A 23,945-nucleotide genomic window follows, 5' to 3' on the forward strand; every position below is an offset into this window, starting at 1 on the left:
CCCCAGTGAGCCCACCCCCCCACCCCACAGAGATCAGCCTTCTCCTCACCCTCCCAAAGATGTGGCTCCTCTTAAGCCAAAGCAACATCCTTCCTGCTGACCTCAGACTAGTCACCGAGCCAGTGAGCTGGGCCCCATGTCCTGAGAACTCTGAGGCAGAAATTATGTTTTGAGGGGCCTGTCTCTCCTGGCCATTGTTGGAGGTGAGAAGGCAGGCTCCCCAGGTCTTCTCAAGGAGGTTCTTGATATCTGCCAGATTTCAGGGACTGGAATTAAAACCTTTCCTGGGACCTTGCAAAAAAAAAATAAAAAACAATCCCATGATCCACAGATCATGACCTGAGTCAAAATTAAGAGTCAGATGCTCAACCAACTGAACTACTCCGGTGCCCTGACATTTGGACTTTTGACTCCTAATGGCCCTACAAATGCTAGGAGCTAGTCTGACTGGTAAACCCAACTTCCCAACCTACTCCTGCACTGGGGAAGTAACCAGCACATACCTCCTTTTGCCCAGATTCAGGTGGTTCCTCCCCTTTGACTATTCAGCTGAGGATGAGAGTTCAGGCTCTCTAGGGGCATGATGTTCCCAGAGAGTATGGGAATGGTAGGGGGTTGGGACTGAATGCTATGCAGGGTAGAGGATGTGATATCCAGATAGCAGAATTCTTCCGTTTTCAGGGATATTTATGGCTTCCCTCGCCTACCCCTAGTTAAGAGCTGGGCCTGGGCTGCTGCCCAGACTTGAGACATCAGAGAATTGTGCCCTCATGTAAGATTGATTGTTCTGAGCTGCGGCTGCCTTCTTTCCCTCCAAATGCCCATTCCCTTCCTGACCTGTTGAAATATTTGTTGGCATTAGCCTAAGGCTCTGACTGGAGCTGACAGAGAAGTCAGTATGTGGGTTAGAGCTCCTGGGACAGTGGTGACCATAGTCACCTACTATTATTATATTATTATCAATGATTTTATTTGTATATTATTAATCGATGTATATATATTTGGCTACTCCCAAGTTAGAGGCATGAAGATTACAATTGTTAGATCTTCTTATTGGATAGACCCCTTAATTATGACATTGTGCCCTTCTTTGTCTCTTGTTACAGTCTTTGGTTTAAAATTTAGTTTCGAAGATGGCGGAAGAGTAGGATCCCCAAATCACCTGTCCCCACCAACTCACCTAGATAACTTTCAAATCATCCTGAAAAACCTGCGAATTCGGTCTGAGATTTAAAGAGAGAACAGCTGGAATGCTATAGTGAGAAGAGTTTGAGCTTCATCAAGGTAGGAAGACGAAAAAAAGTAATAAATAAAAAAGCATCCAAGGGGGAGCCCCCCCCCCCCCGCAAGGAGCCAGGCTAAGGCCTCGCAGCGAGTGCCCCCAGGACAGTAAAGCCCAGGCCCAGAGAAGCAGGAGCTTTACCAGTCTTCCCAGACGGAAAGGTGCTCGCAGGGAGCTCGAGCAGGATCCCAGGAGGGGCAGGGATGCCCTCGGGATCCCAGGGGCACTAACAGAGGAGGCGCGCCCTGGGGAGAGCATGCCACACACCACCGGCTGAGCTCCTTAAAGGGCTGCAGCGCGCTCCCAGCAGGGCCCCGGCAGAAGCTCAGGCGGCAGCTCCGCCCAGAGGGGGCTGTGTGGCCCTGGGAGCGCGATTCCAGTGGCTTAGGCCCCAGAGCCCAGGGCACTAAGGGACACAGCCCAAGATCCCACACTCCCCCTGGGACAGGCAGAGGCCGGGAGGACACAGGGCAGCAAGGACGCTCCTGCTGCCTGGCGGCCCCCAGCTTCACAGATCGGTACCCCCCTCCCCCAGAGCAGCCAGGCCCCTGCGGAAGAATCAGCACAGCAGGCCCCTTCCCCAGAAGACCAGCTAGAAGGACAGGGGAAAAGCAAGTTATTGACCAAGCATAAAGCAAAGTTCCAAGGGAAGTCGAGGGATTTACAGTATATAGAATCAGAGGTTACTCCCCCTTGTTTTTTGTTTTCTGTTGTTTCCCCCACCCCCAATTTTTCTTCTTCTTTCTTTTTTTTTTCTCTCTTTTTCTCCTTTTTCCAGTACAACTTGTTTTTGGCCACTCTGCACTGAGCAAAATGACTAGAAGGAAAACCTCACCTCAAAAGAAAGAATCAGAAACAGTCCTCTCTCCCACAGAGTTACAAAATCTGGATTACAATTCAATGTCAGAAAGCCAATTCAGAAGCACTATTATACAGCTACTGGTGGCTCTAGAAAAAAAGCATAAAGGATTCAAGAGACTTCATGACTGCAGAATTTAGATCTAATCAGGCAGAAATTAAAAATCAATTGAATGAGATGCAATCGAAACTGGAGGTCCTAACAACCAGGGTTAACGAGGTAGAAGAACAAGTGAGTGACATAGAAGACAAGTTGATGGCAAGGAGGGAAACTGAGGGAAAAAGAGAAAAACAATTAAAAGATCATGAGGATAGGTAAAGGAAAATAAATGACAACCTCAGAAGGAAAAATCTACGTTTAATTGGGGTTCCCGAGGGTGCTAAAAGGGACAGAGGTCCAGAATATGTATTTGAACAAATCATAGCTGGGAACTTCCCTAACTTTGGAAGGGAAACAGGCATTCAGATCCAGGAGATGGAGCGATTTCCCTCCTAAAATCAATAAAAACCACCTAACACCTCTACATTTAATAGTGAAACTCGCAAATTCCAAAAATGAAGAGAAGATCCTCAAAGCAGCAAGAGACAAGAAATCTCTAATTTTTATGAAGAGAAGCATTAGGATAACAGCAGACCTCTCCACAGAGACCTGGCAGGCCAGAAAGGGCTGGCAGGATATATTCAGGGTCCTAAATGAGAAGAACCTGCAGCCAAGAACATTTTATCCATCAAGGCTCTCATTCAGAATAGAAGCAGAGATAAGGAGCTTCCATCAAAAGAAGTCTTCCAAGAGTGTCCATCGAAAGATGAATGGATAAAGAAGATGTGGTCTATGTATACAATGGAATATTACTCAGCCATTAGAAACGAGAAATACCCACCATTTACTTCCATGTAGATGGAACTGGAGGGTATTATGCTGAGTGAAATAAGTCAATCGGAGAAGGACAAACATCATATGGTCTCATTCATTTGGGGAATATAAAAAATAGTGAAAGGGAATAAAGGGGAAAGAAGAGAAAATGAGTAGGAAATATCAGAGAGGGTGACAGAACATGAGAGACTCCTAATTTTGGGAAATGAACAAGGGGTGGTGGAAAGGGAGGTGGCTGGGGGGTTGGGGTGACTGGTTGATGGGCACTGAGGGGGGCACTTGATGGGATGAGCACTGGGTGTTATGCTATATGTTGGCAAATTGAACTCCAATAAAAAGACATTTTAAAAATAAAATAAAATTTAGTTTCTCTGATAGAAGTATGGATACTCTGGCATTCTTTTGTTTTTGTTTTGTTTTGTTTTTTAATAAATTAATTATTTATTGGTGTTAAATTTACCAACATACAGAATAACACCCAGTGCTCATCCCGTCAAGTGCCCCCCTCAGTGCCCGTCACCCATTCACCCCCACCCCATGCACTCCTCCCCTTCCACCACCCTTAGTTCGATTCCCAGAGTTAGGAGTCTTTTTCTTCTCCCTTCCCTTATATTCCCTTTTACTGTTATTTATATTCCCCAAATGAATAAAAACATACACTGTTTGTCCTTCTCCGATTGACTTACTTCACTCAGCATAGTACACTCCAGTTCCATCCACGTTGAACAAAATGGTGGGTATTTGTCGTTTCTAATGGCTGAGGAATATTCCATTGTATACATGAACCACATCTTCTTTATCCATTCATCTTTCGATGGACACTGAGGCTCCTTCCACAGTTTGGCTATTGTGGACATTGCTGCTAGAAACATCGGGGTGCAGGTGTCCTGGTGTTTCATTGCATCTGAATCTTTGGGGTAAATCCCCAACAGTGCAATTGCTGGGTCGTAGGGCAGGTCTATTTTTAACTCTTTGAGGAACCTCCACACAGTTTTCCAGAGTGGCTGCACCAGTTCACATTCCCACCAACAGTGTAAGAGGGTTCCTTTTCTCCACATCCTCTCCAAAATTTGTGGTTTCCTGCCTTGTTAATTTTCCCCATTCTCACTGGTGTGAGGTGGTATCTCATTGTGGTTTTGATTTGTATTTCCCTGATAGCAAGTGATGCAGAGCATTTTCTCATGTGCATGTTGGCCATGTCTATGTCTTCCTCTGTGAGATTCCTCTTCATGTCTTTTGCCCATTTCATGATTGGATTGTTTGTTTCTTTGGTGTTGAGTTTCATAAGTTCTTTGTAGATCTTGGAAACTAATCCTTTATGTGATACGTCATTTGCAAATATCTTCTTCCATTCTGTAGGTTGTCTTTTAGTTTTGTTGACTGTATCCTTTGCTGTGCAAAAGCTTCTTATCTTGATGAAGTCCCAATAGTTCATTTTTGCTTTTGTTTCTTTTGCCTTCGTGGATGTATCTTGCAGGAAGTTACTGTGGCTGAGTTCAAAAAGGGTGTTGCCTGTGTTCTCCTCTAGGATTTTTTTTTAATTTTTTTTAATTTATTTATGATAGAGAGAGAGAGGCAGAGACACAGGCAGAGGGAGAAGCAGGCTCCATGCACCGGGAGCCCGATGTGGGACTCGATCCCGGGTCTCCAGGATCGCGCCCTGGGCCAAAGGCAGGTGCCAAACTGCTGCGCCACCCAGGGATCCCTCTCCTCTAGGATTTTGATGGAATCTTGTCTCACATTTAGATCTTTCATCCATTTTGAGTTGATCTTTGTGTATGGTGAAAGAGAGTGGTCTAGTTTCATTCTTCTGCATGTGGATGTCCAATTTTCCCAGCACCATTTATTGAAGAGACTGTCTTTCTTCCAATGGATAGTCTTTCCTCCTTTATCGAATATTAGTTGACCATAAAGTTGAGGGTCCACTTCTGGGCTCTCTATTCTGTTCCATTGATCTATGTGTCTGTTTTTGTGCCAGTACCACACTGTCTTGATGAACACAGCTTTGTAGTACAACCGAAATCTGGCATTGTGATGCCCCCAGATATGGTTTTCTTTTTTAAAATTCCCCTGGCTATTTGGGGTCTTTTCTGATTCCACACAAATCTTAAAATAATTTGTTCTAACTCTCTGAAGAAAGTCCATGGTATTTTGATAGGGATCGCATTAAACGTGTATATTGCCCCGGGTAACATTGACATTTTCACAATATTAATTCTGCCAATCCATGAGCATGGAATATTTTTCCATCTCTGTGTCTTCCTCAATTTCTTTCAGAAGTGTTCTATAGTTTTTAGGGTATAGATCCTTTACCTCTTTGGTTAGGTTTATTCCTAGGTATCTTATGCTTTTGGGTACAATTGTAAACGGGATTGACTCCTTCATTTCTCTTTCTTCAGTCTCATTGTTAGTGTATAGAAATGCCACTGATTTCTAGGCATTGATTTTTAATTTTTTTTAATTTTTATTTATTTATGGTAGTCACACACAGAGAGAGAGAGGCAGAGACACAAGCAGAGGGAGAAGCAGGCTCCATGCACCAGGAGCACGACCTGGGATATGATCCTGGGTCTCCAGGATCGCGCCCTGCCCAAAGGCAGGCGCCAAACCGCTGCACCACCCAGGGATCCCTGGGCATTGATTTTGTATCCTGCCATGCTACCAAATTGCTGTATGAGTTCTAGCAATCTTGGGGTGGAGTCTTTTGAGTTTTCTATGTAGAGTATCATGTCATCGGTGAAGAGGGAGAGTTTGACTTCTTCTTCACCAATTTGTATGACTTTAATGTCTTTTTGTTGTCTGATTGCTGAGACTAGGACTTCCAGTACTATGTTGAATAGCAGTGATGAGAGTGGACATCCCTGTCTTGTTCCTCATCTTAGGGGAAAGGCTCCCAGTGCTTCCCCATTGAGAATGATATTTGCTGTGGGCTTTTCATAGATGGCTTTTAAGATGTTGAGGAATGTTCCCTCTATCCCTACACTCTGAAGAGTTTTGATCAGGAATGGATGCTTTATTTTGTCAAATACTTTCTCTGCATCTAATGAGAGGATCATATGGTTCTTGGTTTTTCTCTTGCTGATATGATGAATCACATTGATTATTTTACGGGTGTTAAACCAGCCTTGTGTCCCAGGGATAAATCCTACTTGGTCATGTTGAATAATTTTCTTAATGTATTGTTGGATCCTATTGGCTAGTATCTTGTTGAGAATTTTTGCATCCATGTTCATCAGAGATATTGGTCTGTAATTCTCCTTTTTGCTGGGGTCTTTGTCTGGTTTTGGAATTAAGGTGATGCTGGCCTCATAGAACGAATTTGGAAGTACTCCATCTCTTTCTATCTTTCCAAACAGCTTTAGGAGAATAGGTATGGTTTCTTCTTTAAACGTTTGATAGAATTCCCAAGGGAAGCCATCTGGCCCTGGACTCTTGTGTCTTGGGAGGTTTTTGATGACTGCTTCAATTTCCTCCCTGGTTATTGGCCTGTTCAGGTTTTCTATTTCTTCCTGTTCCATTTTGGTAGTTTGTGGCTTCCCATTTCTTCTATATTGCCTAATTTATTGGCGTATAGCTGTTCATAATATGTTTTTAAAATCGTTTGTATTTCCTTGGTGTTGGTAGTGATCTCTCCTTTCTCATTCATGATTTTATTAATTTGAGTCTTCTCTCTCTTCTTTTTAATAAGGCTGGCTAATGGTTTATCTATCTTATTAATTCTTTAAAAGAACCAACTCCTGGTTCTGTTGATCTGTTCCACAGTTCTTCTGGTCTTGATTTCGTTGAGTTCTGCTCAAATTTTAATTAACTCTCTTCTTCTGCTGGGTGTAACGTCCATCTGCTGTTTTTTCTCTAGCTCCTTTAGGTGTAAGGTTAGCTTTTGTATTTGAGTTCTTTCCAGTTTTTGAATGGATGCTTGTATTGCGATCTATTTCCCCCTTAGGACTGCTTTTGCTGCATCCCAAAGATTTTGAACGGTTGTATCTTCATTCTCATTAGTTTCCATGAATCTTTTTAATTCTTCTTTAATTTCCTGGTTGACCCTTTCATCTTTTAGGAGGATGGTCCTTAACCTCCACGTGTTTGAGGTCCTTCCAAACTTCTTGTTGTGATTTAGTTCTAATTTCAAGGCATTATGGTCTGAGAATATGCAGGGGACGATCCCAATCTTTTGGTATCGGTTCGGACCCGATTTGTGACCCAGTATGTGGTCTATTCTGGAGAAAGTTCCATGTGCACTTGAGAAGAATGTGTATTCAGTTGAGTTTGGATGTAAAGTTCTGTAGATATCTGTGAAATCCATCTGGTCCAGTGTATCATTTAAAACTCTCGTTTCTTTGGAGATTTTGTGCTTAGAAGACCTACCGAGGGTAGAAAGAGCTAGCCTGAAGTCACCAAGTATAAGTGTATTATTATCTAAGTATTTCTTCACTTTGGTTATTAATTGGTTTAAATATTTGGCAGTCCCCACATTCGGGGCATATATATTGAGGATTGTTAAATCCTCTTGTTGGATAGATCCTTTAAGTATGATATAGTGTCCCTCTTCATCTCTCACTACAGTCTTCGGGGTAAATTTTAGTTTATCTGATATAAAGATGGCTACTCCTGCTTTCTTTTGAGGACCATTTGAATGGTAAATGGTTCTCCAACCTTTTATTTTCAGGTTGTAGGTGTCCTTCTGTCTAAAATGAGTCTCTTGTAGACAGCAAATAGATGGGTCCTGTTTTTTTATCCATTCTGAAACCCTGCGCCTTTTGATGGGGTCATTAAGTCCGTTCAGGTTCAGTTACTATTGACAGATATGAGTTTCGTGTCATCATGATATCTATTCAGTCTTTGTTTTTGTGGATTGTTCCATTGAACTTCTTCTTAAAGGGGAATTTTGAGAGTCCCCCTTAAAATTTCTGCAGAGCTGGTTTGGAGGTCACATATTCTTTCAGTTGCTGCCTGTCTTGGAAGCTCTTCTGTCTCTCCTTCCATTTTGAATGAGAGCCTTGCTGGATAAAGTCTTCTTGGTTGCATGTTCTTCTCATTTAGGACCCTGAATATATCCTGGCAGCCCTTTCTGGCCTGCCAGGTCTCTGTGGAGAGGTCTGCTGTTACTCTAATACTCCTCCCCATAAAAGTCAAGGATTTCTTGTCTCTTGCTGCTTTAAGGATCTTCTCTTTATCTTTGGAATTTGCAGGCTTAACTATTAAATGTCGAGGTGTTGAACGGTTTTCATTGATTTTAGGGGGGATCTCTCTATTTCCTGGATCTGAATGCCTGTTTCCCTTCCCAGATTAGGAAAGTTTTCAGCTAGGATTTGTTCAAATACATATTCTGGCCCTCTGGCCCTTTCGGTGCCCTCAGGAACCCCAATTAAACGTAGGTTTTTCTTCCTCAGGCTGTCGTTTATTTCCCTTAATCTGTCTTCATGGTCTTTTAATTGTCTGTCTCTTTTCTCCTCAGTTTCCTCTTTGCCATCAACTCGTCTTCTATGTCACTCACTCGTTCGTCCACCTCGTTAATCCTCATCGTTAGGACTTCTAGTTTGGATTGCATCTCATTCAATTGATTTTTAATTTCTGCCTGATTGGATCTAAATTCTGCAGTCATGAAGTCTCTTGAGTCCTTTATGCTTTTTTCTAAAGCCACCAGTAGCTTTATAATAGTGCTTCTGAATTGGCTTTCTGACATTGAATTTTAATCCAGATTTTGTAACTCTGTGGGAGAGAGGACTGTTTCTGATTCTTTCTTTTGAGGTGAGGTTTTCCTTCTAGTCATTTTGCTCGTGAAGAGTGGTCAAAAACAAGTTGTATTGGGAAAAAGAGCAAAAGAGAGGAGAGAAAGAAGGAAAGAAAAGAGAAAAAGAAAAAAGAAAAAAAGGAAAAAAGAGAAGAAAAAGAGAGAGAAAAAGAAAGAAAGGGAAATAAAGGCAGTGGGGGAAGCAATCAGACATCAAAAAAAAAAAAAAAAAAAACAAGAAACACGGGGGCGTATCTTCTGATTCTGTATACTTTAAGTCCCTTGACTTCCCCTGGAACTTGTTCATCTAGTTGGTCTTCTGGGGGAGGGGCCTGTTGTGCTGATTTTCAGGTGTTAGCACTTGGGGGAGCTGCTCTGCCCACTGCCTGGTGCAGGGCTCAGTGGGGGTTGTTTACCCCGTGATACCGCAGGAGGAACAAACCCAGTGGCTGCGGCAGCTCTGGAAACCTGGATTCAGCTCCCACAGTAACTACAGAGCTCTCAGCCTACAGGGCCTGAATGCTCTGTGGCAGGCCCGCTGATCTGCTCAGCTCGGGGCAGGAACGTCCTTGCTGTCCTGGGCCCTCCCGGCCTCTGCCTGTCCCAGGGGAGGCCGGATCCTGGGCTGTGTCCCGGCGCCCTTTGCCCCCGGGCCTGCGCTGCTGGATTCGCGCTCCTGGCCACGCAGCCGCCTCCGCGGAACCACCGCCGGATCCCCTTCGAGCTGCTCCCGGAGCCACCCAGGCCCCTCCGCGGAGCCGCAGCCTGAGCTCCTCCGAGCTGCTCCTGGGTCCAGCCGTGTGTGCTGCAGCCCTTAGGGAGCTCGGCGCATTCTCCAGGGGCGCAGGTGTCTGTTACTGTCCCAGGGGGCCTGAGGTCATCCCCGCCCTCCTGGGGTCCTGCTCCAACTCCCTGTGAGTGCCTTTCCACCCAGGAAGTTTGGTGCAGCTCCTGCTTCTCCGGGACGGGGCTCTCCTGTCCTGGGGACACTCGCCCCGGCCTTAGACCGGCTCCTCGCGGGGCCCCACCACCTTGGAGGCCTTTTGTTTCTTTTTTTCTTTTTCCCCGTCTTCCTACCTTGATAGAAGCACGAACTCTTCTCACTGTAGCATTCCAGCCATTCTCTCTTTAAATCTCAGGCCGAATTCGTAGATTTTCAGGATGATTTGAAGGTTATCTAGGTAATTTGGTGGGGACAGGTGATTTGGGGACCCTACTCTTCCGCCATCTTGCCCCTCCATCCCTCTGGCATTCTTTTGATGCCCATTAGTATGATAGATGGTTCTTCATCCCCTCACTTGTAATCTGGACGTTTCTGTAAGTCTAAAATTAGTCTTCTTGTAAGCAGCATATTGATTGGTGTTTTTTTTTTTTTATCCATTCTAATACTCTAGGTCTTTTGATTGGAACACTTATTCCATTTACATAAGGGGAATTATTGATAGATAAAAATTTAGTGCCATTGTATTACATAAAGTCGCTGATTCTAGAGATTTTCTCTGTTGGTTTCTATTCTTTGTTGCTTTTGTTCTCTCTTTCCCACTCAAAGAGTCCCCTTTAATATTTCTTGTAGGGTTGGTATAGTGGTCTCAAATTCCTTTATTTTTTGTTTGTTTGGGAAGCTCTTTATTTCTCCTTGTCTTCTGAATGACAGCTTTGCTGCATAAAATATTCTTACCTGTATACTTTACTCCTTCAACACATTGAATATCTCATGTCACTGTTTTCTGGCCTGTCAGGTTACTGTGGAGAAGTCTGTTGTGAAAGTGATTTGTCTTTCTTTGTATACTTTTTCCAGAGCCACCAGTAGCTTTATAATTGTGCTTCTGAATTGGCTTTCTGACATCGAATTGTAATCCATAATCTGTAACTCTGTGACAGAGAGTACTGTTTCTGATTCTTTCTTTTGTGGTGAGTTCTTCCTTCTAGTCATTTTGCTTAGTGCAGAGTGGCTGTATGAGCGGGCTGAGTCAAGAATATCAACCATGACCTAAGTAAATTTAACCCTATATGATTCTGACAAGGTCAGAGACCAGAAAACAAAAACAAAGATCAGAACGAAATAAACAAAAGGACCACTAAAGTGAAAACACAAATTTTAAAACAAAGTAGTAAAAAATAAAAGGCCAGGAATCCCAAAGAAGAAGAAGTAAAAGAAAAAAGAATAAAAAAAGAGAAAAAAGCAAAAGTAAAGAGGAAAAAAAGAAAAAAGAGAAGGAAAAAGGGGGGAGGACTGGGAGATGGTGGTGGTGATGAAGTTGTAGTGGAGGGAGAATGTAATCTACCTGAGGAGTCCTAGAGGGTGATCCTCTTGGTTCTGAGTGTATTAAGTTCTGCATGTGAGAAAATGCTCAGTCCCGAATTTATATAAACCAGCAGTACTTGTAGAAAGCCCCAACATTGACAACCAAAACATAAAAGAGATCAAAGAGGGGGGCAGAATGGGAATGAAGAGAGAATATAATCTCACAGAATGAACCAGCACCGTATACCACTTGGTTCTGGGTGCATGCTGGTCATGTTTTAGAAGGTATTAACTTCCACCATGGTAGAACAAAACAAGGCAGAGAAAACAAAATGCACAAAACAAAACAAAACAAAAAAACATATCTCGTATTTTGGGAGATCCCAAAATTAAATTGAGTATGTTGAAGGGAATCTAGAAGTGGAAAATATATCTAAGACGTGTAATTGTAGAAATATGACTGGGTGATGGGCACTGAGGGGGGCATTTGATGGGATGAGCACTGGCTGTTATGCTATATGTTGGCAAATTGAACTGCAATAAAAAGAAATTTAAAAAATAAAAAAAGAAATATAAAAGTCAAAAAGGAAGAAACTTAAAAATGAAGAGCTGGTAAAATATTGTAGTTAAGGTGGGAAAAGAGAAAAACATATTGGAAATTTTTAGTCTGATATAAAAACAAGTTGTAATGGAAAAAGGAAAAAAAAATCAAAAAAGGGTGGGAGGGTACCCTCTAGTTCTATATACTATACTCCCTCGATTTTCCCTTGGTCCTGGAGCTTTCCAGCGCTGCTTGGTCAAGAACTTGCTCTTCCCGTGTTCTTCCAGCTGCTCTTCTGGGGGAGGGTCTGTTGTGCTGATTCTCAGGTGTGTGTACAGAGGGAGATGCCCGGCCCCCTGCCTGGTGCCAGTCTCAGTGGGAGCTGTTTATCCTGTGAGGTCTCTGTTCCCTGGTGGCCCTGCCTCTCTCAGACATAGGGCGAAACAAGGAGGAACAACAACAATGGCAGTGGCCAGAATTCCAGCTCTGGAGTCAGTTACCCACTAGTAACGAATGCAATCTCCCAGTCCACACTGGCCTGGATGCTCCTGGGGCAGGCGCGGGTGCTCTCATCTGCACAGCTTGGGGGTGCCGGGTGGCAGGAGAGTCCTCGCTGCCTGGCCCCTCCCCGCTTTCACCTGTCTTGGGGGAAGTGTAGGATTGTGGGCTGTGCCTGCTCGGGCACCCTGGGATCCGAGGCCTGTGCTGCTGGAATCGTACTCCCAGGATGTGCGGCTCCTAAAGGCAGCAGGGTGCAGACAACTCCGTTCCCAGTCATCCGCCTAACCAACTGGCTTCTCCCAAATGCCCTGCCAGCTGCACACTCCAGCTCTTTACTGAGATCAGTCCACAGTTTGTGGTACACTTTCCCCTGGGTGCATTTCCTCTATTAGTGACTTTGGGAAACTGGAGGCTTCACTGCCCCTCCTGCGATTCTGCCCGGTTTCCCTGCTAAGTGCCTTTTCATCTGGGAGGATTTTTTAAAGTTCCCGCTTCTCCGGGCCGGGCTTTCCTGTCCTGGAGGCTCTCACCCCTGGCCTTAGCCCGGCTCCTCACAGTGCAACCCGCCCCCCCGGATTATTTTTTATTTTATTTTTTCCACCTTTCTACCTTGCTAGAAGTGAAAACCCTTCTCTCCCTAGTGTTCTGGCTGTTCTCTCTTTAAATCTCAGGTCAAATTCATAGGTGTTCAGGATGATTGGAAAGTTTTCTAGGTAAGCTGGTGGGACCAGGCGAGTTGAGGACTCTACTCCTCCGCCATCTTGCCCCCTGCCTTCCCTTGTAGTTTAGGGATTTCCTTTCCCTTGCTGCGTTCGGGATTCTTGACTTATCTCTATATTTTAAAAAGTGTACTACTATATGTCATGGTGTTTGCTCATTTTTGTTGAATTTGGTGGGAGTTCTTTGTGCCTCCTGGATTTGGATGTCTATTTTCTTCCTTAGAATAAGGGAATTTTTCAACTAGAATTTTCTCAATAAACCTTCTGCTCCTTTCCCCCTTTCTTCTTCTTTGGAGACTCCTGTAATATCAATGTTATTATGCTTTATGGAGTGTCTGAGTTCCCTAAGTCTACATTCATGATCCAATTTTTATTTCCCTCTTCAGCTTCATTATTTTCCATAATTTTATCTTCTACGTCCCTGGTACGTTCCTCTACTTCTTCCATCCTTGTCGCCATATATCCAGTTGGCTTTGGATCTCAGTTACAGCATTCTTTACTTCAGCTTGACTAGTTTTTAGTTCTTTTATCTCTGTAGTAAGGGATTCTCTGGTGTTTTCTATGCTTTCTTCAAACCCAGCTTGTATCATTATGATTGTTGTTTCAAATTCTTGCTCAGACATATTACTTAAACCTGTTTTTATTAGATCCCTGGCCATGACCTCTTCATATTCTTTCTTCTGGTTTGAATTCTTCAGTCTCAGAATTTTGTCACTATTTTGGGGGGGTTTGTGTTAGGAATGTCTGTTATATTTCTTGCTCCTGAGAGTAATGGCTATTATTAAGAAGAGGTCTTGGGATCCCTGGGTGGCGCAGCGGTTTGGCGCCTGCCTTTGGCCCAGGGCGCGATCCTGGAGACCCGGGATTGAATCCCACGTCGGGCTCTCGGTGCATGGGGCCTGCTTCTCTCTGCCTGTGTCTCTGCCTCTCTCTCTCCCTCTGTTACTATCATAAATAAATAAATTTTGAAAAAAAAAAAAAAAAAGAAGAGGTCTTATACTGTCCAGGGCCTGGCACTTCAGGAAGTGTTTCAGAGTGTTGTTGTATTTTGTTTGCTCTTTCTCTCAGGTCAGTGCTCTGCAGAGTTTTTCTTTGCCTGTGGTGGGGAGTGTTTGGACCTTGTCCATTGCATGGCATTTTAACTAGGTGTGCTTTGGTCTGCTTGTTAAAATAAGCCTGATCCTATTTTCAATAGAGCTGAAACTTTGCAGCACTCTATGATTGGTAGATTTGGTGCATGCAAGGATTTATGCTTGTCTTCTGGGAGAGGGACCTGCTATGCTGGTTCTCAGATTGACTTGTCCTAGTAAAAATGCACCTGTAAGATACAGTGGGGCAGGGCTTGATGTAAGCAACTCTAACCTCCACTGGGGGCCCTGTGTTGTTCACTGAAATCTGTCTGTGCTGATGTGTCAGGCAGGGGTGGGGGGAATACTGTCACCTGGCTCTCTCATCCCTGGAGAGGGGAATTCACACCCACCACTGTTCAAGAAGCCCTCAGAGAAGAGCTAAAAATCTCCCCTCTTGTGTCCCAGACTTCTATCAGTACCCTGCTTTCACTCTGTCTGTGTCTGAGCCATATGCCTGCCTGGTGGCACAGTACTCTTGTTTCAAAAACTCCAAATTTTAGGGAACCTGCATGGCAGGGACTCCTGCTGACCCTCTGGGGGAGGGTCTCACTACGCAGTGGCTGGTACTGGTTTGTCCCAGAAAAGCAGTCACACAACCATGCAGGAGCTCAGTTTATGTTACAGTGCAGCCAAAAACTAGTTTACAGTTTAGCTGCCTTTAGCAGGTACCTGTGCTGCTATGCTAATTAACAGAGTTGCTAAATGATGCCCTCCTTTTGTCCCTTGAAAGACAGTGCCACCCCTCCCAAATGCACTCCAAAAAGGGTAAATGTTTCTCTGCTGTGACCCAGAGGATCCTTAGAGTATAGTATACACTCCTGCACCTCTGCCATCTTCCCCACAGGAGCACTGCTAAGCCTGCCAGGCACCACCCTAGCAATGGTGTGGATTTCTAAAACTTCAGACTTTGAGCTCTACTGCTTGTAAAAACTTGTGATAGTCAAACCCTTTCCTTTCCCTGAGTCAGTGGTTTTGGGGAAATGTTTTTCTTTCTCAATCCCCTGAATGCTGCTTTCTCTTTCTCTCTGTCCTCTTTCCATGATCAGGGCTCCTTCCCCTCCACAGCACTTGCAATTCTTTTCTCCCCCAAATCAACGAACTCCCCACAGTTCCTACCTTCCACAATGTGGCCATTTTTCTCCCCCTAGATGTTCTGTTTGTTCTCTCAGTCCTCAGGTCGATTTCTTGTGTAGTTCAGAATAGTTTTATATTTATCTAGCTGCATTTGAGGGACAAAGCAAGCACAGAGCCCCCCTACTACTCTGCCATCTTCTCTCTCTCTCTCTCTCTCTCTCTCTCTCTCTCTCTCTTTTTTTTGATGTGTCTGGCTACAGGCTTATCAATTTTGTTGATCTTTTCAAAGAACTAGTTCCTGGTATCATTAATCTGTTCTATTTTTTTTTTTAGTTTTTATATTACTTATTTCTGCTCTAATGTCTATTATTTCCTTCCTTCTTCTGGTTTGGTGGTTTTGTTTGTTCTTATTTTTCTAGATCCTTTAGGTGTAAGGGCAGGTTTTTATCTGAAATTTTTCTTGCTTCTCCATGTAGGCCAGTATTGCTATAAACTTCCCTCTTAGAACCACTTTTGCTGCACCCCAAAGATTTTTGACCACTAGTTTTTCATTTTCATTTGTTTCCATGTACTTTTTTGTTTCTTTTATTTCCTGGTTGATCCATTAATTTTTTAGTAGCATGTTATTTAACCTCCATGTTTTGTGCTCTTTCCAGATTTTTTCGATGGTTTATTTCTAGTTTCATATTGTTGTTGTCAGTAAAGATGCCTGGTATGACTTTAATATTTTTGAATTTGTTGAAAATTGTTTTGTGACTTAATATGTGATCTCTTCTAAAGCACTTGACAAAGTACAGCATCATTTCTTCATTAAAAGTCTTCACAGTGTAGGGATAGAAGGAACATACCTCAATATCATAAAAGACATCTATGAAAAGCCCACAGCAAATATCATTCTCAACGGGGAAAAAGTGAGAGCTTTTCCCCTAAGGTCAGGAACACATCAGGAATGTCTACTCTCGGGGGGAGGAGCAAGATGGCGGAAGAGTAGGGTCTCCAAATCACCTGTCTCCACCAAACTACCTAGAAAACCTTCAAATTATCCTGAAAATCTATGAATTCGGCCTGAGATTTAAAGAGAGACCAGCTGGAATGCTACAGTGAGAAGAGTTCGCGCTTCTATCAAGGTAGGAAGACGGGGAAAAAGAAGTAAAGAAACAAAGGCCTCCAAGGGGGAGGGGCCCCGCGAGGAGCCGGGCTGAGGCCGGGGCGAGTGTCCCCAGGACAGGAGAGCCCCGTCCCGGAGGAGCAGGAGCTGCACCGACCTTCCCGGGCGGAAAGGGGCTCCAGGGAGTTGGAGCAGGACCCAGGAGGGCGGGGATGCCCTCGGGCTCCCGGGGACAGTAACAGCAACTGCGCGCAGGAGAGTGCGCCGAGCTCCCTAAGGGCTGCAGCGCGCACGGCGGGACCGGAGCAGCTCGGAGGGGCTCGGGCGGCGGCTCCGCGGAGGGGGCTGCGCGGCCCGGGAGCGCGAATCCAACAGCGCAGGCTCCGGAGCACAGGGCGCCGGGACACAGCCCAGGATCCCGCCTCCCCCGGGACAGGCAGAGGCCGGGAGGACCCAGGACAGCGAGGACGCTCCTGCCCCAGCTGAGCAGATCAGCGGCCCCGCCCCGGAGCCTCCAGGCCCTGCAGACGGAGTTCCTGCCGGAGCTGAATCCAGGTTTCCAGAGCTGCCCCGCCACTGGGGCTGTTCCTCCTGTGGCCTCACGGGGTAAACAACCCCCACCGAGCCCTGCACCAGGCAGGGGCACAGCAGCTCCCCCAACTGCTAACACCTGAAAATCAGCACAACAGGCCCCTCCCCCAGAACACCAGCTAGACGGACAACTTCCAGGAGAAGCCAAGGGACTTAAAGTACACAGAATCAGAAGATACTCCCCGGTGGTTCTTTTTTTGTTTGTTTGTTTTTGTTTTTGGTTTTGTTTTTGTTTTGTTTTGCTTTTTGATTTGTTTCCTTCCCCCACCCCCTTTTTTTCTCCTTTCTTTTTCTTTCTCTTATTCTTCTTTTTTTTTTTTTTCGTTTTTTTTTCTTTTTCTTCCCTTTTTTTTTCTCTTTCTCTTTTCTTTCCTTCTTTCTCTCCTCTCTTTTTCTCTTTTTCCCAATACAACTTGCTTTTGGCCACTCTGCACTGAGCAAAATGACTAGAAGGAAAACCTCACCTCAAAAGAAAGAATCAGAAACAGTCCTCTCTCCCACAGAGTTACAAAATCTGGATTACAATTCAATGTCAGAAAGCCAATTCAGAAGCACTATTATACAGCTACTGGTGGCTCTAGAAAAAAGTATAAAGGACTCAAGAGACTTCATGACTGCAGAATTTAGAGCTAATCAGGCAGAAATTAAAAATCAATTGAATGAGATGCAATCCAAACTAGAAGTCCTAACGACGAGGGTTAACGAGGTGGAAGAACGAGTGAGTGACCTAGAAGACAAGTTGATAGCAAAGAGGGAAACTGAGGAAAAAAGAGACAAACAATTAAAAGACCATGAAGATAGATTAAGGGAAATAAACGACAGCCTGAGGAAGAAAAACCTACGTTTAATTGGGGTTCCCGAGGGTGCCGAAAGGGACAGAGGGCCAGAATATGTATTTGAACAAATTCTAGCTGAAAACTTTCCTAATCTGGGAAGGGAAACAGGCATTCAGATCCAGGAAATAGAGAGATCCCCCCCTAAAATCAATAAAAACCGTTCAACACCTCGACATTTAATTGTGAAGCTTGCAAATTCCAAAGATAAGGAGAAGATCCTTAAAGCAGCAAGAGACAAGAAATCCCTGACTTTTATGGGGAGGAGTATTAGGGTAACAGCAGACCTCTCCACAGAGACCTGGCAGGCCAGAAAGGGCTGGCAGGATATATTCAGGGTCCTAAATGAGAAGAACATGCAACCAAGAATACTTTATCCAGCAAGGCTCTCATTCAAAATGGAAGGAGAGATAAAGAGCTTCCAAGACAGGCAGCAACTAAAAGAATATGTGACCTCCAAACCAGCTCTGCAAGAAATTTTAAGGGGGCCTCTTAAAATTCCCCTTTAAGAAGAAGTTCAGTGGAACAGTCCACAAAAACAAAGACTGAATAGATATCATGATGACACTAAACTCATATCTCTCAATAGTAACTCTGAATGTGAACGGGCTTAATGACCCCATCAAAAGGCGCAGGGTTTCAGACTGGATAAAAAAGCAGGACCCATCTATTTGCTGTCTACAAGAGACTCATTTTAGACAGAAGGACACCTACAGCCTGAAAATAAAAGGTTGGAGAACCATTTACCATTCGAATGGTCCTCAAAAGAAAGCAGGGGTAGCCATCCTTATATCAGATAAACTAAAATTTACCCCAAAGACTGTAGTGAGAGATGAAGAGGGACACGATACCATACTTAAAGGATCTATCCAACAAGAGGACTTAACAATCCTCAATATATATGCTCCGAATGTGGGAGCTGCCAAATATATAAATCAATTATTAACCAAAGTGAAGAAATACTTAGATAATAATACACTTATACTTGGTGACTTCAATCTAGCTCTTTCTATACTCGATAGGTCTTCTAAGCAAAACATCTCCAAAGAAACGAGAGCTTTAAATGATACACTGGACCAGATGGATTTCACAGATATCTACAGAACTTTACATCCAAACTCAACTGAATACACATTCTTCTCAAGCGCACATGGAACTTTCTCCAGAATAGACCACATATTGGGTCACAAATCGGGTCTGAACCGATACCAAAAGATTGGGATTGTCCCCTGCATATTCTCGGACCATAATGCCTTGAAATTAGAACTAAATCACAACAAGAAGTTTGGAAGGACCTCAAACACATGGAGGTTAAGGACCATCCTGCTAAAAGATAAAAGGGTCAACCAGGAAATTAAGGAAGAATTAAAAAGATTCATGGAAACTAATGAGAATGAAGATACAACCGTTCAAAATCTTTGGGATGCAGCAAAAGCAGTCCTAAGGGGGAAATACATCGCAATACAAGCATCCATTCAAAAACTGGAAAGAACTCAAATACAAAAGCTAACCTTACACATAAAGGAGCTAGAGAAAAAACAGCAAATAGATCCTACACCCAAGAGAAGAAGGGAGTTAATAAAGATTCGAGCAGAACTCAACGAAATTGAGACCAGAAGAACTGTGGAACAGATCAACAGAACCAGGAGTTGGTTCTTTGAAAGAATTAATAAGATAGATAAACCATTAGCCAGCCTTATTAAAAAGAAGAGAGAGAAGACTCAAATTAATAAAATCATGAATGAGAAAGGAGAGATCACTACCAACACCAAGGAAATACAAACGATTTTAAAAACATATTATGAACAGCTATACGCCAATAAATTAGGCAATCTAGAAGAAATGGACGCATTCCTGGAAAGCCACAAACTACCAAAACTGGAACAGGAAGAAATAGAAAACCTGAACAGGCCAATAACCAGGGAGGAAATTGAAGCAGTCATCAAAAACCTCCCAAGACACAAGAGTCCAGGGCCAGATGGCTTCCCAGGAGAATTTTATCAAACGTTTAAAGAAGAAATCATACCTATTCTCCTAAAGCTGTTTGGAAAGATAGAAAGAGATGGAGTACTTCCAAATTCGTTCTATGAAGCCAGCATCACCTTAATTCCAAAGCCAGACAAAGACCCCGCCAAAAAGGAGAATTACAGACCAATATCCCTGATGAACATGGATGCAAAAATTCTCAACAAGATCCTGGCCAATAGGATCCAAGAGTACATTAAGAAAATTATTCACCATGACCAAGTAGGATTTATCCCTGGGACACAAGGCTGGTTCAACACCCGTAAAACAATCAATGTGATTCATCATATCAGCAAGAGAAAAACCAAGAACCATATCATCCTCTCATTGGATGCAGAGAAAGCATTTGACAAAATACAGCATCCATTCCTGATTAAAACTCTTCAGAGTGTAGGGATAGAGGGAACATTCATCGACATCTTAAAAGCCATCTATGAAAAGCCCACAGCAAATATCATTCTCCATGGGGAAGCACTGGGAGCCTTTCCCCTAAGATCAGGAACAAGACAGGGATGTCCACTCTCACCACTGCTATTCAACATAGTACTGGAAGTCCTAGCCTCAGCAATCAGACAACAAAAAGACATTAAAGGCATTCAAATTGGCAAAGAAGAAGTCAAACTCTCTCTCTTCGCCGATGACATGATACTCTACATAGAAAACCCAAAAGTCTCCACCCCAAGATTGCTAGAACTCATACAGCAATTCGGTAGCGTGGCAGGATACAAAATCAATGCCCAGAAGTCAGTGGCATTTCTATACACTAACAATGAGACTGAAGAAAGAGAAATTAAGGAGTCAATCCCATTTACAATTGCACCCAAAAGCATAAGATACCTAGGAATAAACCTCACCAAAGATGTAAAGGATCTATACCCTCAAAACTATAGAACACTTCTGAAAGAAATTGAGGAAGACACAAAGAGATGGAAAAATATTTCATGCTCATGGATTGGCAGAATTAATATTGTGAAAATGTCAATGTTACCCAGGGCAATATACACGTTTAATGCAATCCCTATCAAAATACCATGGACTTTCTTCAGAGAGTTAGAACAAATTATTTTAAGATTTGTGTGGAATCAGAAAAGACCCCGAATAGCCAGGGGAATTTTAAAAAAGAAAACCATATCTGGGGGCATCACAATGCCAGATTTCAGGTTGTACTACAAAGCTGTGGTCATCAAGACAGTGTGGTACTGGCACAAAAACAGACACATAGATCAGTGGAACAGAATAGAGAATCCAGAAGTGGACCCTGAACTTTATGGGCAACTAATATTCGATAAAGGAGGAAAGACTATCCATTGGAAGAAAGACAGTCTCTTCAATAAATGGTGCTGGGAAAATTGGACATCCACATGCAGAAGAATGAAACTAGACCACTCTCTTTCACCATACACAAAGATAAACTCAAAATGGATGAAAGATCTAAATGTGAGACAAGATTCCATCAAAATCCTAGAGAAGAACACAGGCAACACCCTTTTTGAACTCGGCCATAGTAACTTCTTGCAAGATACATCCACGAAGGCAAAAGAAACAAAAGCAAAAATGAACTATTGGGACTTCATCAAGATAAGAAGCTTTTGCACAGCAAAGGATACAGTCAACAAAACTCAAAGACAACCTACAGAATGGGAGAAGATATTTGCAAATGACATATCAGATAAAGGGCTAGTTTCCAAGATCTATAAAGAACTTATTAAACTCAACACCAAAGAAACAAACAATCCAATCATGAAATGGGCAAAAGACATGAACAGAAATCTCACAGAAGAAGACATAGACATGGCCAACATGCACATGAGAAAATGCTCTGCATCACTTGCCATCAGGGAAATACAAATCAAAACCACAATGAGATACCACCTCACACCAGTGAGAATGGGAAAAATTAACAAGGCAGGAAACAACAAATGTTGGAGAGGATGTGGAGAAAAGGGAACCCTCTTACACTGTTGGTGGGAATGTGAACTGGTGCAGCCACTCTGGAAAACTGTGTGGAGGTTCCTCAAACAGTTAAAAATATACCTGCCCTACGACCCAGCAATTGCACTGTTGGGGATTTACCCCAAAGATACAAATGCAATGAAACGCCGGGACACCTGCACCCCGATGTTTCTAGCAGCAATGGCCACGATAGCCAAACTGTGGAAGGAGCCTCGGTGTCCAACGAAAGATGAATGGATAAAGAAGATGTGGTTTATGTATACAATGGAATATTACTCAGCTATTAGAAATGACAAATACCCACCATTTGCTTCAACGTGGATGGAACTGGAGGGTATTATGCTGAGTGAAGTAAGTCAATTGGAGAAGGACAAACATTATATGTTCTCATTCATTTGGGGAATATAAATAATAGTGAAAGGGAAAATAAGGGAAGGGAGAAGAAATGTGTGGGAAATATCAGAAAGGGAGACAGAACATAAAGACTGCTAACTCTGGGAAACGAACTAGGGGTGGTAGAAGGGGAGGAGGGCGGGGGGTGGGAGTGAATGGGTGACGGGCACTGGGTGTTATTCTGTATGTTAGTAAATTGAACACCAATAAAAAAAAAAATAAAAAAAAAAAATAAAAAAAAATAAAAAAAAAAAAAAAAAAAAAAAAAATAAAATAAATTAAAAAAAAATTAAAAAAAAAAAAAGAAAAAAAAAAAAAAGGAATGTCTACTCTCACCACTGTTATTCAACATAGTACTTGAAGTCCTAGCCTTAGTAATCAGACAACAAAAAGAAAAAAAAAGACATCTGAAATGGCAAAGAAATAAAACTCTCATTCTTCTCAGATGACATGATACTCTATGTGGAAAATCCAAAAGACTCTACCCCCAAATTGCTAGAACTCATACAGGAATTCAGCAATCGGGCAGGATATGAAATCAATGTACAGAAATCAGTTGTATTTCTATACACGAGCAATATTGAAGAGTCAATCCCATTTACAATTGCACCAAAAACTATAATATACTGAGGAATAAACTTAATCAAAGAGGCAAAGGATCTGTACTTAGAAAACTATACACCATTCATGAAAGAAATTGAGGTTCTGCCGCATTCCAGACCTCAAACACTAAATTAGGATAGGAAAAAGATATTGTGTTCCTCCACTCAAGCCCAGGTTGGCAGTAGGCTGTCTTGGGGTCAGGAAGCCCAAATCATCTGGAAATGGAATACATAGTAATGGAAAACAGTCCTCAACTGTCCTTGACTCTAGTTCAGAAGCTCCTCAAAACCACCAGCAGCAGTCAGGAGAATGTATCAGACTTAAGTCTGGGGCTTAGAAACTCTCCCATTACACAAAAGTATAACTCAAAACATCTCTCACAAATGAATCCCAAATCTGGAGCAATGAGTACTCCACCCTGGCCCAATAGAACTGCCAACACCACCAAGAATCTGGTGGTGATTAAAGAGACATGCTGCTACTATTTTGACATTTTCTGTTGTCACTCCTATGGCTTTCCACAGCCACAACTTCCTAGATTCACCAATGACCCCTATCTGCTCTTTGTGATGTGGATGACAGGGCAGGACACATAGTCCTGAGGTTGCATTGGAACATTCTCAGCTGTGAATCTTTATTCAAACTCAGGAAACATATGTTAACTAGTGCATTTATCACAGCTGATCCCCAAGCCCCTCAACCTGAGAGTAGCTGCCTAAACTTTTCTCTCTTGTCTCCTTCCTTATTAACTTTGAGGTTACCAGTGATTACCATAGAGGGCTATGGGATTCAAATTGAATTCATCAATCAAAAAAGCATCAAATTACAGCTACATATGTACCTGAGGTTGCTAAGAAACAAGACTGGGATCAAATCCAGACAATAGGCTCCTTGCCCAGGAAAGGTGGCCTTAAGGCTCCAATTACCAGAGAACTCAGAAAAACAATCAAACATACCAGTTACCAAAGTGAGAAGGTGACAATCAGTTATGCAGAGTATATTGTTTCTCAACAGCACTGTTTCCAGAATCACACTCTTCATACCCCACCCCATATAATCATTACTGCTGATATATGAGCTGCATGACCAGTCCCATCCCTTTGTGGCCACCAATGGCTATGATATCATTGAGGACTTGGTTTCAGTTCTTTATAGGACTTGAGAACAAAAATTATACAAGATGAGTCTACCTTGCTTAATTTGCTGGAAATCTTCACTCCATCAGGGCAAAATACCAAATAGTTCATTTTATTCTATGTCATTCAAACTTGCATGTGGTATATTTTCCATTCCCATTGTTGCTGATTCTAAATAACCATTAACAAGTTTCTCCTCCATCTTGTCTATTCTTCATTCATTTGGTGGCAAAGTTCATAGAAGTTGTTGGGGACTTGGAAATGCTTTGAAAATATTGTTGCAAAGACATTAATGAAATGATTCATAGGAGGAGGTAGCTAGGTGGAAGAAAGGGCCCAAAGAATGAT

The 23,945-nt window shown here is 43.0% G+C and overlaps 1 pseudogene; it reads left to right on the top strand.

Annotated features, from left to right (window-relative positions):
- Nucleotides 1-580: 580 nt before the first annotated feature.
- On the top strand, nt 581-23,531 carry LOC119868324 (annotated as a pseudogene).
- The last annotated feature ends 414 nt before the right edge of the window (nt 23,532-23,945 follow it).

Source organism: Canis lupus, chromosome X (genome assembly GCF_011100685.1).
Source record: "Canis lupus familiaris isolate Mischka breed German Shepherd chromosome X, alternate assembly UU_Cfam_GSD_1.0, whole genome shotgun sequence".
Taxonomy (NCBI): Eukaryota; Metazoa; Chordata; class Mammalia; order Carnivora; family Canidae; genus Canis; species Canis lupus.